At 32.9% G+C, this 19,788-nt stretch overlaps 1 protein-coding gene across 1 annotated transcript in view; it reads right to left on the bottom strand.

Annotated features, from left to right (window-relative positions):
* The window catches only part of ABCA13 (ATP binding cassette subfamily A member 13), a 493,610-nt gene that overhangs the window by 182,191 nt on the left and 291,631 nt on the right, over nucleotides 1–19,788 (bottom strand). The window lies entirely within an intron of this gene.

Here is a 19,788-nt window from a genome sequence, read left to right as displayed (position 1 = left end):
GTTTAGCCATTCCCCAAATGATGAGCAGATATCCCCTCAATTTCCAATTCTTTGACACTACAAAAAAGAGCATATGTAGTATTTTTCCTGTTTTTTAATAATTTTTTCTGGATAGAGACCTAGAAATGGAATTTCTCAAAGGGTATGAATAGTTTTATTGCTCTTTGGGCATAGTTCCATATTGCTCTCCAGAAAAGTTGAATCTGTTCACAACTCCACCAGCAATGCATCAATGTCCCAATTCTCCCGCAACCTCTCCAACAGTGATCATCTTCCCTTCTTCTCATCTTGGCTAATCTAATTGGTGTGAGATGATACCTCATTGTTCTTTTAATATGTATTTCTCTGATCAATAGTGATTTGGAGCATTTTTATATGAGTATATATAGCTTTAATTTCTTCATTTGAAAATTATCTGTTCATATCCTTTGACCATTTGTCAATTGGGGAATGACTTGTGATCTTATAAATTTGATGTACTTCTCTCTATATATTTTAGAAATGAGACCTTTGTCAGAACTCCTGGTTGTGAAGATTATTTCACAGTTTTCTGCTTTCCTTCTAATTTTGGTAGCATTGGTTTTATTAGTTCAAAAGTTTTTTTTAATTTAATAAAGTCAAAATCATTCATTTGGCAGTTGATAGATAATGTGCTCTGATTATTATTTGGTCATAAATTTATCTCTTTTTCCACAGATCAGATAGACAGAATATTTTTGGTCTATTAATTTATCCATGGTATCACTCTTTATGTCTAAATCCTGTACCCATTTTGTCCTTATTTTGGTATAGGGTGTGAGATGTGGGTCTATGTCTAGTTCTTGCCATACTATTTTCCAGTTTTCCAACAATTTTTGTCAAATACTGAGTTCTTATCCCAGAAGCTGTTGTCTTTGGGGAGTAGATTGCTGTAGTCATTTACTGCAGTTTCTTTTGAACCTATTGTAATCCAATACTCTATTTCTTAACCAGTACCAAGCAGTTTTGATGACTGCTACTTTATAGTATAAAAATATAAAACTATAGTATAGTTTTAGATCTGGTAAAGCTAAGTCACCTTCCTTTACATTTTTTTTTATCAGTTCCCTTGCTGTTCTTGCCCTTTTGTTACTCCAGATGAATTTTGTTACTATTTTTTTCTAGCTCAATAAAGTGGTTGCTTGGTAGTTTGATTGGTATGACACTGAAAAATTCAATTTGGGTAGAATTGTCATTTTTATCATATCGGCTCATCCTAACTATGAGCAATTGACATTTTTCCAATTATTTACATCTAACTTTATTTGGGTGAGGAGTGCTTTAAAATTTTTCTCATAAATTTTCTGTTTTGTCTTGGGTTGTCTACAGTTATTTTAAAGGGAATTTCTCTTTCTATCTCTTGCTCTTGGGCTTTGTTGTTCATTTATAGAAATGCTGTTGATTTGTGTGCATTTGTTTTATATCCTGCTACTTGGCTGAATTTGTTAATTGTTTCAGGGAGTTTTTTAGATGATTTTCTCGGGTTCTCTAGGTATACCATCATATCACCTGCAAAGAGTGAAAGTATTGCTCCCTCATTGCCAGTTCTGACTCCTTCAATTTCTTTTTCTTCTCTAATTGCTACTGCTAACATTTCTAATACTATATTGAATAGCAATGGTGATAATGGGCATCCTTGTTTCATCCCTGATTTTATTAGAAATGCTCCAAGTTTATTCCCATTAAATATATTTGTTGATAATTTTAGATAGATACTATTTATTATTTTAAGGAAAATTCCATTTATTCCTAAATTTTACTGTATTTTTAATAGGAATGATGTATTTTATCAAAGGCTTTTTTTCAGCATCTATTGAGATAATCATATGATTTCTGTTGGTTTTGCCTTCCTCTTATTTATTAATGGGCAAGGGTTAACAATGCACAACTAAGATTGCCCATAAGTCATAAGGAAATTATAAGTCCTCCAGAATATTGAAATAAGAGATAAATAGCCCTAATCAAATGGCGTTCAAATTTCTTTCAGTTTCTCAGGACAGAAATTATGCTCTGAAATCCAAAGGAACACAAAAGTATTGGACATTGGCAACATTTTGATATAGGCTGTTTGCCTTGACAACAATAGCATCCTTTTCAAGTTCACCAGGAGCTGATAAATTAATTTTCCTTGAGGTATTAAATGGATGATAAATTGTTTAAGGTGTTACCTTTCCAAGGATATTTGAAAATTAAGTTTATAGACAAAATTATTTAGCACAAAAAATAGAATATAGCCCTCAGGGAAGAAATTTAAACACTTTGACAGGCTACTGGAGATTTAATGGGGGAGAAAGGAAGGGAAGAATGGAAGGGAACTCATACAAATTACATGTGTATTTCACTGTCATATTCATTCATTTTCATACAGAAAAGATACTAAATGAACATACATGGAACACATTGCAAAAAAGAATCAAAAAGGAATCTGATGCAAATGAAAAAATAGACTCACCCCAAAATCATGAAAACACAAAGGGTAGAAAACAAAACTCAGCAGGGCAATCAAATTCTCAACAAACAAATTTCCATTTAATAAGCCATTTCCAAGAAGAAAACAGCACCCCTTCCTCTTTAAGTGTGTTCCAGTCTATTACATGGACTTCCCCAATACCCTTCAGAGGATATGTAGATATTCGTTGTCTTTTCCCCAGTGATTGAATAGAAATGAGCTCCTGAATGATGCTGAGTAGGATGAAGATAACTGACATTTATATAGAACTTTAAGCTTCACAAAGCACTCTATATATCATATCACATTATTATTATTCACACATTATAGAAGAAACATCTGATGATGGGAGTAGCTAAGTGACTTGCCCATGGACACACAATTGATTTCTAATTCATACTTTGAACTCATATTTTCATAACAGTCTATCTCCTGGGCCACCTAGAAACTCTACCCCACTCCCAATAATTTCTGATACAGAAAAGTTGATAACACAGGATGTTATACCAGCGAAGGAAAAAAAAAGCAGTTTCTAAGCTGCAGATCTTTTGAAAGGCAGTTATCATAAAAGGAAAATGTGACTTCAGTTGAGGATGAAGGAAATAAAGGATCTATTCTGCTTTGGTATAATCATGAGTCAGAGGTACTAGATGAAGCAGGGGTGAGATGTCCCTCCTCCCTATCATATGACCAGGGTTAATTTTGCCTCTTATTAAAAAATTATGATGCTGAGTAGGACTCCATATTCTTTTTTTTTAGGTTTTTGCAAGGCAAATGGGGTTAAGTGACTTGCCCAAGGCCACATAGCTAGGTAATTACTTACTAATTGTCTGAGGTTGGATTTGAACTCAGGTACTTCTGACTCCAGGGCCAGTGCTCTATCCACTGCACCACCTAGCCGCCCATAGGACTCCATATTCTATATCTAATACTTCCTTCTTTCTTTGGGAAGGGGGAACATTAGCCTAGAGACCACAGCCAAAAGTGAAATTGGTCCTCAGGAATCCAAAGTGGAGTAGAATGAAGTACTGGGAAGCTTAAATTACCTATTGAGAAGAAACCAAACCCAGAACAATGAACACAGTATAAATGGAAACAGCAAGGAAAGGAGAGGTATTGGTGCAGATGATCACCTCCTATGGCTTCAGTTAAGCATCCTGGGCTATTCTCTAGTCCGATTGCTAACATTATAGAATGGCATTCTGTTTCAATCCTCTAAAATCTCACATATTCCAATTAGAAGTACATAAACTCCATTAGGATAAAAGGAGGACAACTCCTCAATTATTACTTAAAAAGAAGGAAATTGAAATAATAACTCAAATATATATGATTTGAAAAATGTGAATATAGTTGTCCCATAACAAATTGCAATTCTTCTGTTACTAAAAAGGTAACCTCTAGAAGATAATTTTCTGAAGGGGAAAAAAAACCCTGCATCCAATGTGGTGATTATGAGTCTCTACATATTTGTCTAGGCTGGACCTCAAACAATAGCTCTATAGTCTACTGTCTGGCCTATACTGAAGGATTTCCTATTCTGTTAGAATTTATAAGAACTTGCCCTCTTTTGGAACAGCAGGTTCCACTGAAAGCTTAACTCCTAATAAAAAGTAAAATACATCCTAAAGTGAACACCTGACTAGGCCTTTAAGTAGTATAACATAAATAGAAAAAAACAGAATTTCTACCCCCACAGTTCATTCAAATAAATGTTTCTTAGTTCTTTGAGTCAATACCTATTCTCATAGGAGATACAATTCAAGGTATAAAAATAAAATACATGAATAAAAAGTCCAACCAGATCTAAAAATCATTGTAATTCTGCCAAATATCATATTAAAGATATATATTATATTTATTTTCCAAAGATATCAAGCCCATTTTTCTGGTGTATGTAACTCTAGTCAATATCTTCAAAAAGAAAAAACAATTCTTCCTCATTATTCATATCCATAAAGTAATGAGAAGAATGAAGTTGGCATGCTAAAATTTTAATTATTTCTGGTCCCACAGGATCTCACATCTCCTTTCTAAGTTATACTCTGAAATTAAACCAATTTAAAGACTGTAGAGAGACACAAAAAGAGCTACCTAAGAGAGAAGGTAAGACGTTGAAGAAGCATGTAAATAGGAAATCTGAGTTCCACTCTCCATTTAGCTATTAACCTGAGTTAAATACTGGGCAAGTTTCTCATTCTTTCTGGGCCAATTTGTATTGAAGGAGTAGAATTGTACTAAATAATTTCCATTGTTTTGTTTTAAATTCAAGGCAGCAAATATTTTTAAAATGTATTTAATCTCAAGTCACTATGTTAAATAATAGAGATACAAAGACCAGAATAATAATAATAAGGAAGAGGAGGAGGAGGAAGAAGAAGAAGATGTGGTGAAGGGGAAAAAAAGAGAAGAAAGAGGAAAAGAAAAGAAAATTAGAAATATTTCCTACCTTCATGATGTTTACATACTATCATTAGCCCTGGTCACTTTTTTAAATATTCAGTGGCACTATATTTGTTAAATGATTGCTATTTTTCACTCAAAAAAATGTATTGAAGTATCTAATTTTATTACAATTTGCCTGAATCTATTTTGAGAAAGGCAGTGTGCCATAGTGGAGAGAAAATTGGTCTCAGATTCAGGAAAATATAGATACATGTTATTCCTCTGATATACATGGGCTATCTATCTGTGATCAAGTGACCTCACCTTTCAAGGCCCTGATGATTCTCTCAGTTCTGAAGGTTCAGTGAAGGTATTCATCTGCCTTGGAAGAGGACGCTCCTAATTCGGAGCTCCCTACACCAATGGAAGCACAAGTGTGGTATATATATGCCACATTATCTGTATATACATATAAATATTGCTTTGTAATTTTATTATAAAGTATTACTTTGTAATATATATTTATTATAATAAAATTATACAATAAAATTATACAAAGTATTATTTTGTAATAAATATATATGTATATAAATTACTTTGTAAACAGTAAAGTGTTAAAAATGTTAGCCACTACTTCATAAATTTTGGATCACAGGAACATAGATTGAGATAGAAAAAACCTTTGACATTATCTAGCTCAACCCCTTCATTTAAAATATGTAGCACATAATAGGTGCTTAATAAATGTTTATTGATTAACTGATTTCTTTTTTTATTAAAGTAAATTTCTATTTATTTGTACTGTATCTAAAAATAGAAACTTTAAGTTCTTCATAATAAGAGATAAGAACTATTTCATTAAGGAAAAAGAACATTTAGATAGAAATCCTATGTATATTAAGGAGATCTTGAAAATATCTACCCCTTATCTGGTCTCAGAGAAAAGTATGAAAGACAGTGTCAGAGTAGTTGCTGCATATCATCAGTTCCCTTTTTAAAGCAAGGACATCCTTTGGACAAACGGCTTTAATCCATCTTCTTGGTGCACGTTTTTGTTGGTACTGGTGTAGAAATTCCATTTATATCTGCATTTTTCTAGTTGCCTTTTTTTTGTTTATAGAGTTTTCATTTAAACTTTTTTTTAGGCCATAGATGATTAACCATATACATATGGTTCCAGGAATTTTTTGTAGTCCCAAAGGGAGACAGGAATGAAAGAATGTATATCATTGCCTCAGTCTTGACTGCTTTGAATGATAAACCGACTGACCTGCTGTCCCAGTCCTGTTCACCCAGGAGACCGATTGACTGATTTCAAGGTTATATTACTAGTTAGTGATTGAAACCAACAATATATTCTTAATAGAGTAATCAGTGTTAGAATATGAATATCTTGAAGGCAGGGACTGTTTGGTAGTTTGTTTGGAGTTTTAGTCTTTGTATTTCCATTACTTAGCAGAGTGCGTTGTGTATGACAGTCATGTAATCAGTGTTTAGTAAGTTTAAGAAAAGATGATATGAGAAAACAGTCAAGGCATATATGTATAAAATACATAATTTACTACTCAAACTGTCCTCTAAAATTAAATATTTGTGTATCATTAAAGACATTTACTCAGGACCACACAAATGGCATTCATACTTGTGACATCATTGCTCTAAAAAACTAATGTTCTTTCCACTATACTACAGATTATGTCCTAGTAAGAAATGAAATGTCAGAAAAATTTACATGATCAGCTGAGCCACAAATGAAGAAAATTAGTTTTTACTGGTATGTGGTTAAAACTGAAAAATTGAAACTCATTGAAAAGCAGTATTAAGGGTAACATTATTTCTGTTTTGCCCAGGATCTACCCCAAATTATATTGTTTTTCATTTCATACGATTATGTTATGTTATAATATGTTAAATAATGTTGTATCATTTTATATTATATTTATTATAGTCTGTGTGCAAATCTATGATTTCATCTGTCTTTCCTTATCCAGTGAAAGGACTCCTTCAAACAGTACAGAACAGTATTCATTTAAAATTTAAGTGCCTTGCTTATGAATCTACAACTTATAAGTTGAGTCAGCACTCGAACATGGATCTTCTTAACTCCAAGGTTAGTCAGAAATATGTACCCAATTTCTCTTACTCTCTCTCTCTCTCTCTCTCTCTCTCTCTCTCTCTCTCTCTCTCCATATATATAATATTTATTTTGTTTTGGTGAATTAAAATATGTGTCTTCTTGCCATAGTCCTACAGAGAATAAATAAATAACAATAATGTACTGTTTTCCAGGATTGTTCATAATTTCATTTTTACAACTGCCATTAGAAAAAATACATTCAACATCCCCATTTGTGCGTAGTTAACATTTTTATATCACCACAAATATAAGCAATGCTAATTAGAATGCTAAAATAAGTCCAAAGAATGAAATCAGATTTTGTAATGGTTGGTCAGAAGACTTTAATTTTAACTCTCTCTGGCCTATTTTTTTCCATCCTCTAAAGCACCACAATTATAGACATATATTAAGTACCTATTATATGCAAAGTACTTTGTGGAAAAGATTATAAAATTTAAATAACTCCTTGCCCTTAAGAGGATGAAAGACTAGTAAAAGCATGACACCACACCAAATAATTATAATAGACATTGCATGATTTAAAAAAAAAACCAGTAAAGAAGCATGAAAAAAAAAGCAGAAGCATCTGTATGTATATCATCTAATCTCACCTTTTGTTAGTCATCTATGGCATAAAAAAAAAGTCTAAATGAAAACTCTATAAACAAAACAAAGGCAACTAGTAGAATGCAGACACAAATGGAATCTCTACACCAGTACCAACAGAAAACTGCACCAAAAAGATAGGTTAAAAACAGAAGTCGGGGGGGGGGGGTTGATGACTTCTAGTCAGGGGCATTAGGGATGATGATAAACATGAGAATGTTGAAAGTTGTGCCTCAAACAAAAACAATAAGGAAGAATGGCTAAGTAGGTTTAAGAGAAAAAAATAACTTAGTTTGGAACATATTGCATTAGTGAGACATTCAGGCAAAGATTTGTCGTCAATTATATAGTTTTTTTTTAATGTTCTGATCCTTAGGACGTTTTAAAATTTACAGAAATTGGGGAAGATTTCTATTTTCTATCCTGAAGTTTAGTTTATTAACACATTGAGTATTTTGAGAGGGCTAATTATTATTCCTTTGAAGCCACAGTATTCAGGCCGACAAATCTAAAGAACTAATATTTCTTTAGGTTTCTGCTTGACTATTCAATTTGAGTTCTTCACAGAGAACTTAGAAGTCCTTCATAAAATCCTATATTTGTGAATGCTTCCTCAAAGATAAATAAGAAACAGTAGAAATAAGCAAACGCCCAGATGAGGAATTGCTAAGTGAGAGGATAGAAACAGAGATCACACAAAATAACTTCAGATAAAAATATTTCAATGCTACTTTTAAATTTTCAAATATTAGAATTGGAAGTAAAATCCAATTTCCAAAGAAATTGGATTTTACTTCCATTTCTAACATTTGAAATTGCATTAAAGACATCTGTACTCTGACTTATAGTTTCATCATTCAGATGGAACTGTTTTCTCCAAAGTGATCAATAATGAAATCTAGGGATCTTTTCTCAATCAACATTCTTTTTTTTTATTTCCCCTCTGTCTTTAACTCTGTTGATCATTCTTTTCTCCTTATTACTTACTAGCTTGTGTGACCTTGGGCAAATTGTTTTAACTGTGAATGCCTTGTATCCAGGGTCATCTCCAGTCGAGCTAAGTCATATTGATTCTACCTTTGCAACATTTCTTGTGTTTGCTCCCTAACCTCCTCAATATTACTACTACCACCTTAGAGCAGAGCTTCTTTATCTCACCTATAGTAATAGCTGATTGGTCTCCACTTTCTGCATTCAATTCCACCCTCCAATCACTTATCAAAATGATCTTCAAGTGTAGATCTCACCATTTCATTTCCCTATTCAATCAACCCTAGTGGCTCCCTGTAATTTCTAGGATCAAATATAAAATCTTCTGTTAATTTTTTTAAGGTTTTCAAAACCTAGCCCCTTCTTTACTTCATTTCATGCCATCATTTCTTACAAGTTGTACTTTCTAGAATTCATTATCCCCACAATACCCTATATAGTTTCTTTTTTAATGTTTTATTCTATTTGATTATAAGTTTCTTGAGGGAAGAGACTTATTTTGTCTTTCTTTGTATGCCTATCATTTAACATAGATCATATGGTTGATAGATAATAGACATTTAAAACATATTTATAGACTCACTAACCTTTCCAGTCTTCTTATACCATACTCTCATCTGGCTATTCTATAATCCAGTCTCTGGCTTCCTTGAAGCTTTTTTCCCCCAAGGTACTCCATGTCCTGATTCCACACATTATCACTGGCTATCCTTCATGTCTGCAATTCCCCCGCTTCTCACCACAGCCTCACAGTTCCCCTGACTTCTATCAAAACATCTAAAATCTTAATTCTACAAAAGTATTTTCCTAATCTTCCCCAATGTTAATATATATCCTCTGAGATATTCTCCAAACTATCCAAATGCTTAAAACATTTTTTATATTGTTGCTTGCAAGTTGTCTCCTCCATTAGATTGTGAGCTCCTTAAGAGAATGAATTATCCTTTATTTTGTATCTCCAAGGCTTAAAGCAAGTTAATAAGTTGCCATGACTTAACATCTCTATAATGTGTTAAGTACTATGGTACTATGAGATAAGTGAAAAATTTAGAGGTGGAAGAAACTTATTGATCATCTTAATGTACTGATTTACAGATGGGGAAACTGAGTCGCAAAAAAGATGAATAAATTTCTTGAGGACACAGAGGTTATAAGAAACATATCTGATTTCAAATCTTCTTACTTTAGATTCTTAGCTCTTTACATTTTATTATATATTTCCTGTGCTGGCAAAACACACAAGGAGGTATCAATTCCCCAAGAAGGATTTCATATCTTAAAAGGAAATGATCACAATTATTTTTATACATGAGAAATTATACTCAAACTTCTCCAGTAACTTACTTCCAAATTTATTGAATTAATTGATGAGCAATTGGGGCAGTCCCATAATTTCATTACCACAGAAAACTCCCAATGAGGAAATTCCCTTTGCCAATACAGAAGCATCAGCTTTTTATTTCATAGCCTTGGGCATTTGTCTGGGGCATTGAAAGGGTGAGATCATGATAAACATCACACAGCTAGTGCTGGTCTGATGTGGGATTTGAACTAAGGTTTTCTCCAGTCCAGACCAGTCCTTAATTCCTGAAACACACTGTTTCTGTGTGACAAAGGCAGATATAGATGTATATGTAGATACAAATGTAGATAAATGTTGTCATAAATTTGTATATAAGTATAGAAAACTCTAGAGCAATGATTGTTTCCCATAAATATCTTCAGTTGCCTACTCTATCATTTACATTCATAAAATTTTCAAAGAATTATACAGAGAAAATGTTAGATGACATCCTACATGATTTCCGGACTCAAAATGCTTACTGTTTGCAAATATTCATATCTCTGATTTTTTTCAATCAATAATCTTCTGTTAAACATGGAGGATAGCCAGTAAAAATGTTGGAAAAGAAGAAATGAAGTGGAAGTCTTCTTTGTGCAAGTCAGGAAGCCAGTATCACTATATCAAAGAATATAAGTCTCAGAGTAAGGTTTTAGGGTCCCTACATTCGTAGAAATATATTCAATTTATGTATGAAACAAATATCAGATAATAAAGAGAGAGAGGAGCAGCTGGAGTGTAGAGGAATCCAAAATGACCTTATATAAAAAGTTCTGTTGGAAATGAGCCTTGAAGAGAAACTAGGGATTCTCAGAAGCAGCAGCAACCAACATTAGAGTCAAATATTTAAAATGGCTCCATTTTGAGTAGCCATTTTATTTTATAATTACCATATAATAGACAACTTCATTTTTCAGATTTCAATTTTCAAGTGTCTTGAGATTTTGAGTACAATTACTTAAATAGTACTAGGAGATAAAAAATGCCTCTGTATTGGGATCCTTTTATTTTTCTTCCTTTGATGTAACTCTTCAGCTATCTTATATTTTCACAGGTTGGATATATGTACCTTTCAGATCATTGAAGTTTGTCTAATAAACGTCAAGATGAGGATTCTGTGTCCCAAGATAGTGGGGGGGAGGATATTAAAGTATTTCTCCTATGTCCATGGAAAATACTAAGCCTTAACCATAAAACATGTGATTTGAATTATAAAAAAATAAATATCTATATGATGGGTATTCATCAATCAAAATAATATTCTTATATAGGACATTAAAAAGAGGCAGTCTTCCTGAAATATGTACCTTTAGTTGTTTAGTATCTTATCTATGCTAGACTTTGACCTCTATGTTCCAACCATTATTATTCACACAAGTTAGGAAATCTCATATTCTCTAGAAAGTCTTCCCCAATTGGATGAGTGGAGAGAATTAGTTGAAATAATGCCCATTTTTACTTCTATTCAATAAAGTTTTAATAAATAAGTGTTATATTTACAGGAGCATGCATAAGATAATAACTGCCACATATGTTATATAATGCCTTAATTATTGAAGTATTTTTTTTTTTGGTTTTGCAAGGCAATGGGATTAAGAGCCTTTCCCAAGGTCACACAGCTAGGAAATTATTACTATTATGTATCTGAAGTTTGATTTGAACTCAGATCCTCCTAACTCTAGGGCTGACTCTCTGTCCACTGTGGCACCTAGCTGCTCCAGGATTGAAGTATTTAAAAAATATTTTCTAATTTCAATCTCACAGCATCTCTAGAAGAGATAATCATTATTTCCATTTGATGGATGAGGAAAGTGAGACAGAGGTTTAGTAATTTGCCCAATGTTACATAGATGGCAAATATCTGAGGCTGGGTTTGGACCCATGCTTTCCTGATATTGAGTCAAGCACACACTAACCACTGTCTCATGATTTACATGGTGTTATAAAATCTTATTTGACCATAATATTTGAGAGAACTTTATCAACTTTATCCCATTGCATATAGGAATTCTTTAAGGATGAAATCAGCTTACCTGAAATCAACTTACCTCATTGGGTTTTTTTTTTTTAGGTTTTTTTGCAAGGCAAACTGGGTTAAGTGGCTTGCCCAAGGCCACACAGCTAGATAATTATTAAGTGTCTGAGACCAGATTTGAACCCAAGTACTCCTGACTCCAGGGCCAGTGAATTATCCACTATGCCACCTAGCCGCCCCCACCTATGCCACCTAGCCGCCTCCCCTCATTGGTTTTTAAAAGAGTGATTTCTATGTATATGTGCATGAAAGGTTAAATTATGATGCAGCTAAGATTTCTTTAATTGGAATCTATAACAAAAATCCAGTTTTGATCATAAACTTGATTTCTGTTATAAATTGAATACAAATTATTCAGTAAATGACTACAAGTTAACTAAATATTAGATGAAAGAAAATGAAGTCTCCTTATGAACATGGAAAGGTCAAAAAACAGAAAAAATGATTCCTGTCAATAGGGAAAAGCTGATCAATGAGTTTCATCATGATCAGGAACATTCATTGTAACTTAACTCTGGTTTTTCCTCTGCCAGTCTCTCTGTCTGTCTGTCTCGGTCTCTCTCTCTCTCCCTCACTCCCTCCCCCCAGTCCCTCTGTAAAAAGAAATAAGGAGATGGGAGGGAACTTTAAAAAAAACAAATTAGGACTTAGTTTAATGGGAAATTATAGCTATATTATTAAACATAATCAAAAACTGGAAGTAAGTCACCTGTAGGTGTTTTTAATATAAAAATGGTTATAAGTCACTAGATCTCAAGAAGGTTCTATTCAGGATTACATTATAAGTGACTGAAAATAGTTCAATATTTCATGAAAATGTTAACTAGGAATTTAAAGTTTGCTCCACTTGTAATTATTTTAAAAACATCATGGTTAACCTAATATCTGTTTATGTTTTAATACCACCTTTTGTGAATCGTTGTGATCAAAGTGCAAGCAGCATGTGGTACCTGAATTTCCTATCTTTGCACTTTTAGGAGTCTGTGACCTAGAATACATTCCTTCCTCACCTCCACTCTTGCAATTTTTTACTTTCCTTCAAAGTTCAACCCAATTACCATCTTCTACATTAGGAGCTTCCTTATCTTCATAGATGTGTCTTCATTAGTCTAAAATTATCTTGAATTTATTGTGTGTGTGTTGTATGTCTATAAATGTATGTATAGATTGCTGCCCTCTTCTAGAAAATGCAAGCTCCTCTGATCAGGGACTATCCAATTTGTGCATTCAGGTTCCCATTTCTGAACATTGTCCCTGGTGCATAGAGGGGCTTTATAAAAGCTTGTGAATGATTGATTTGTGATTATTTCTCAAAGTTTATTTTATATAAAAAAGAGAATCAGATTCATATGTTTTTACAAACTATGTTATGACAGAGAAACAGCTTAACATATCTGACAGATAATTAGCCTTGGATTCAGGCAAACCTATGAAGTTCACTTCATTTCTCAGTACTTCAGGAAACATAGTAATAGACATTGCCGAAAAGTATCCAACTTGCATTCTCAGAGGGAGATTATTCACTGGCTTACATCAACGAAATCATCAGTCTAGAAATAAAGAGGATAGGGGAAGGAGGGGTAAAGGGGGACAGAGGTAAAGGTGTTGACCTAGCCATTCATCAAAAAAAACCCAATAATAACAACAAATTTTTAAAAGTCTATCTATTGGCATCCTATCCAAATTGCAGAAATAGAGAGAAATAGTGAACTTTACGTGTATGGTTATAAAATACCTTACAAATCTACCCTTAAATAATCAAGGCAATTTACATATCTTAAAACTGGAAAGTTTTGGGGTCACTTCATAAGTATATGTAGACAACAAATCATTTTTCATACTGAATTCTAATGGATAAAGAACATTTATTTAGTCATGTGCAATCCCCTCCTATTTCCTTGCTGAGCCTGGCTCCTTGCTGGAAAATGGTGCTAAGGATCTTTAAGCTTTGTCTACAAACATTATTTATTTCTTGGTACATTTAATGTGAGATCTTCAATCAGTGACCTGTGAGTTAAAATAGAATGGTAGGAACTGAACCATCCCTGTAGTGATAGTCACTGGAAAAGTAAAGAGAACATAAGGAAATTATACTAAAATAGAGAGATAGAGTACATTTTACTTTAAGAGAATTGTCAGAGTTGGTTTCATTATGTAACCCAAAGCAAAAATGTTACTAGAAATTTCATCTTATAAAGCTTATGGTAAGAATAGACACATAGAATATCAAGAATTATAAATTTTGATTCAATATCCGAATCATAAGATGAAGATACAAAATGGAAAAATACATGAGCTATAAAATAAAGAAACAATTATAAAAAAAGAAAAAATTATATTTTTACTAGGTATCCTTAACATTTTGAGGGACATGACATGCTTTGATAGTAAAGCCTATGCAACCCTTCTTAATGTTTTTAAATGTATAAAATAAAAAACCATGGGATTAAAAATTAAAGCAAAATAGTGATCAAAAGATCATCAATCTCACATTAAGAACTGTTCTAAATTAAATGATCATCCTTTCATTAATTATTTACTAGTCATAATTGATGAAATGATTAGTTAACCAGAAATTATGTCTTTTGGTAATTTTATATACTTTGCACTAACAATTTGTAAGGTATAAGGTGAAACCTTATGATGATTTTGATTTGCATTTTTCTTATTGTTAGTGATTTGTAGTTCTCTTTCATATAGTTATTAAAACTTTAAAGTTCTTTTGAGAACTATTTGGAACTTAGGAATTAATGCACCTTTTTTCTCATTTTCCTGGAAGAGAATTTAGAGATAATCTATTTGAAATTCCTCATATTGCAGGTGAAGAAACAAACATCAGGAGGGGTGGCATGATTTAGCCAATGTAATATTTCTATTTAGTAATAAAACTAAGAATGGAAACAAGTTTTCCAAACTATTCTGAATTCATTTTTCATTGTAGCTGGATATCTGACCTTGTAATCATAAAATTCAAGGTTCCAGCATGTTTTCTCTGTGGACCCTAGGTAAGTCATAAATTCTTCCTATTGGAGGCAACATTCTAAGGTTCCAAGTTTAAGAGAAGGTGCTGAACTACACTGGTAGCAGGAATTCTTTCTATTTTTCACTTTGTCTTCTAGCTCTTATAAACCTGAAAAGTTTTCTTTTAAGAATCTTACTATATGTTTTCCAAGTTTTTTTTTCCTTTGATAAAAATTTTGGGAAATTTAGGTGACTGCTAAATTATTTCTATTCAAACTGTTTTCCAGGATACTCCTTTCTAGCATCATTCTAATATTTATCATCTCATGGAATTAATGAGCAATGTTTGTCTTATTCTGTTTTTCAGGAAGTACACCTTCTGTTCTAAGGTATTTACCTTCCTTTCATTTTTCCCCCTTACAGTTCTAATTCTATTAGTTTCTTTAAAAAAAATCTGTTGTTTCATTTCTTTCTCCATATTTGAAATCTTTCTAGTCCAGCTATTCTTTCTCTGTAGTTTTATTTCTATTTGTTGTGGGATTACAAGCTACTGGATTTATTTCTTGGTCTTTACTTAATTCTTAATTGTCATTTATTATATTAAGAATATAATTCTTCTGTTTACTCCTGGCACCAGTTTCAGTTACTGGACTATGATTTTTTCCTGAAGAAATCTGTGACCCCTCACATTTCTGAATGGGGTAGACAAACCCTATTTGGTCTAAGCAACTAGAGGTAATACAGTACATAGAAAATTGTTAGCCTGGAGTCCAGAAAATCTGAGTTAAATATGCTCATCATATGACCCTGGGAAAATCACTTAACCCATATTTATCTCAGTTTCCTCAACTGCAATATTGGGTCATCAATAACACCTACCTTTCAGGATTGTTATAAAAATCAATGACATAATGATCCATCTGTGAACTGAAGGTTATCCCTGCTTTAAACTTTGATTGAATGGTTGATGACAGATCAATCCTCTACCATAATTTCTAGCTTCTACCCCCATCTCCTGATGGCCCACTTTGTGCCTGGACTCAGTTTCACATAGGACCACTCCATGGCCTTTTCCATGTCTCTATATCCTTCTTTGACCTTGATTTACCATAATCTTATGTAAAAAATCTTTTAAAATAGTGAAAAATTTGCCTCTTCTTTACCAAGGGAAGATTTCTTTAAAATTAAATTACAAATTATAAATCATAACTTAAAAACATACTAAAAATCACAACTAGTAAAAGAACATTAAAACAAGAATAAATAACCTAAAAAAAGAATAGAAAATATATGTTAGAGAGACTGTGGGAAGACCAGTATATAAATATACTTTTGGTGAGTTTGTAAATATATGCATACATGTATTTATGATTAAAAAAAATGTTCATATTCAGTCTATCTACTTTGAGTTATAGTATATAGTGTGAGATGTTAGCTTAATTTTAATTCTTACTAATTGCTTTTCTTCCCAGCAGTTTGTAATAAATGAAGAGGTCTTTTCTCTAAATGATTAAGTTATTGAAGCCAATTGATTAAGATTCTTCCTATCTAATATTATACTGCTTTACTTTCCTATTTTTTTCAAACAGTATCACATAGCTTTGATGGTTTCTGTTTTATAAAAATAATGAAGTCAGGAATGGCTATTCCATCTTTATTTCATTTTTTATAATTTCCCTTGGGATTCTATATATTTTCTTCCTTGAAATGAATTTTGCTATTATTTTGTCTCACTCCATAAAGTTGCTTCTTGGTAGTTTGATTGATATAGCACTAAACCTGTAACTTAATTTAGGTAGTGTCATTTTTATTATATCCATGCAGACCAACTATTAATATTACATTTCTCTCCAATTATTTGTCTTTTTTAAAAATTTTCTTTAAGCCTATTTTCTGATTGTATTTATACATCTGTAGTATCCTATGGTAGATTGGGTTCCAGAGATTTTATATATTTTATTATTATTTTAATAACAGTTTCCTATTCTATTATTTCCTGCTGGATTTTGTTATTACTATATGAAAATACTATTGATTTTAGTATGTATATTTGCATGCTACTATTTTACTATCTATTAATTACCTGAAGTAATTTCTTTCCTGATTCTTTGAGGTTTTATAAGTAAGTTATAAAAGACAGTGATAATTTTGCCTCATCTTTGGCAGAGGAAAAAATATTTAAAGAAATTGCAAACTATAAAAGTATTCTAAAACACATTAAAATGGTTAATTATAAAATACAAATTAACAAATATTACACAATAAAAGAATAAAACATTTCCAATTTAGAGGAATTCTGAAAAAACTGTCATATAAACAGACTTTTAATATGAATTACACCAACAGATTTAGTTATCACTTTAGAACTATAAAAGAGAAGAGGCTAAATTCTCATTGTCTTTTACTCCATTGCTACCACTACTAGATGTAGAGGTGACATGCAGAGAGACAGAGATAGAGATATAATAAATTGTTTATATAGAGAGAGATATATATACAGATATATATATATAGACAGACATTCCTTAATAGGTTCAATTAATTTATTTTCTTTACCAATTACCAAATATGTGCATATATAACTATTCATAATAGCATTAATATAGTAGCAGGGGAAATAGACTAAAAAATTTTATTGCCCATTAAAGGAAACCTGAAAATTATAATGTATAATCTAAGCAATTATTATTATGCAAAAAAGAAATGATAAATATGAGGATTTCAAAGAAGCATGGAAAAATTTGTATAAATGTATGCAAGATGAAATATTCAGAACCAAAGAACAGATAGATATATATAATAACTGCAACTATATAAATTTTGAAATCATTAAAAGAAGCCCAATTCTACATAAAAAATAATTCTGACTCCCTCAAAAAAAGAAGATATGACACATCTCCTTTGTCTAAAAGGAGGGGTTTTTTTTGCTTAGTTTTTCCTATTTGTTATAATGGAGGGTTCAAGAGTAGCATTGACAGAGAGGGGAAAATGATTTTTCCCTTCCCATACATTGATAATAGACATAAAAATGTAATTTTAAAAGTTTAAATAAACAGTTTAATTGATGTATAAATCGGTTATAGTTTAAACAGCGTCAGTATTTACATTGTCTGATTCGAGAATGGTTACTTCAAGTTCACTGAGGACACCGAGGATTAAATTGTCTTAATATCTATCTAGAAGTCAATTGAAAATGAATTAAGGAATTGGTAAAGAAAATAAATTAATTGAACCTATTAAGGAATGTCTGTCTATATTTCTTGTCCATCCTTGTCTCTGTTGTTGTCTCTGTCTCTCATTCTTTATGTTTTCTTTCATCTGCTCACTTCTTCATTTTATTTTTTCAAGCTCTATACTTCATTTAAGGCTTTTATTTGATGCCTCATCATGATGTGAATGAGACCTGAGCTTCTGGGAGGCAATTCTTCCTGACTGTAAGTTCGGACAGTTCTGGCAAACTATTTGTTGTTTGTGGATTAGCATAGTTTCCTAACAGTATCACTGCCAAAGGATTGGTCACCAGGTGATGATTTTTTTTCCAGCACCTCATTAAACCATCTACTAAGGCATGGAGAAGTTGTGATATGCATTCATAGAGAGAGTATTCATGTGTGTAAAATTATAGATCTTAAAATCTTGAAGTGCTGAAGTAAAAAACTAGACGAATCTGACACGTTTTTAAAAATAGCACACCCCAAAGATGCATTTCATTAATTCAGTCAATTAACTCCAGATTCTAAGATGGAAACTGCATCATTCAACCACATAAAATGACACAGCTAATTTACATTCAACTTTTCCATCATGATGACATTAGTAGAAAATCCAGTTCACAAGTATACCATAACTCAGAATTTATAATTCACCTTTAAGAATCCTGCAATGAGATGATTTGTGTTCTTGTCAACCAATAGAGGAAGTAATGATTGCAAGAAAAAAAACTCATCTATAGAAAGTAGACTCCTTCTGACCACCAAAAAAGTATTAAAATCATGGTCTTTTGAATTTTTGGAACCTGAAAGAACCTTAAAGAACATCTATCCTAAACCGCTCACTTTAGAAATGAGACTTCAGAAACCCTGGAAAGTGATGTTTGCCCAAGATGACAAGATGCCTAATATTAAGGACACTTTTTGATGGTGTGCTTTTATTGGTTAAGAAACAACTTGGGGGCGGAGCCAAAATGGCAGCATGAAGGCAGGAATTCTGGAAATTTGTTCCCCAAAAAACTCCAAAAGCCATCAAATTGTGATTCTAGCTAAATTTAAAGGGGCAGAACCCACAGAAAGACTGAGTGATACAATTTTCCAGTCCAAGACAACTTAGAAGTTCCACAGGAAAGGTCTGTTTCACCAGGAGAGGGAACTGGAAAAAAGCCCCGACCAAAGCACAGCACAGCCAGGCTAGGTGCCTGGGTCCATGGCAGAGGGGGTAGTTTCCAGACCTCTTGGCCCAGGGATCATTGGGGACAGCCAGAAGAGGTGGTAAGAGAACTCTGCCGCACCAGAATGAGTGCTGAGAGGAGCTCTGGCCTCAGAGCAGCCCTGCGGTGAGAACCTGCTGCAGGAGTCAACAGAGCCACCCAGCACATCCAGAGCTCTCTGCCCACAGATAGTAAGGGGGTTGGGGGAGACTACAAAACTCTCCCTGTTCTCCCTGGGGCAGAACCCTGCTGTTTCCCCACAGTTAGGTCCAGGTTGCAGTCTGGGCACCCGTAGCATCACCATAGCCAAGTAGGGACCCTCCTCACAGCTCCAGAGCAGGAAGGGGGGGGGGGCGCTGAACACAGCAAGAGAGCAGTCAGAGCCTCTCATAAGACCTTGGAGAAATTAAGATTCCTGTGGGTTGTCCCCCCAAAAAATTCAAAGCCTTGAAAGTGCAGT

The sequence above is a fragment of the Macrotis lagotis genome, chromosome 8 (assembly GCF_037893015.1).
Source record: "Macrotis lagotis isolate mMagLag1 chromosome 8, bilby.v1.9.chrom.fasta, whole genome shotgun sequence".
In the NCBI taxonomy this organism is placed as follows: domain Eukaryota; kingdom Metazoa; phylum Chordata; class Mammalia; order Peramelemorphia; family Peramelidae; genus Macrotis; species Macrotis lagotis.
Note: the sequence above shows the minus strand (reverse complement) of the source record. Positions and strands in the feature narration are given on the sequence as shown.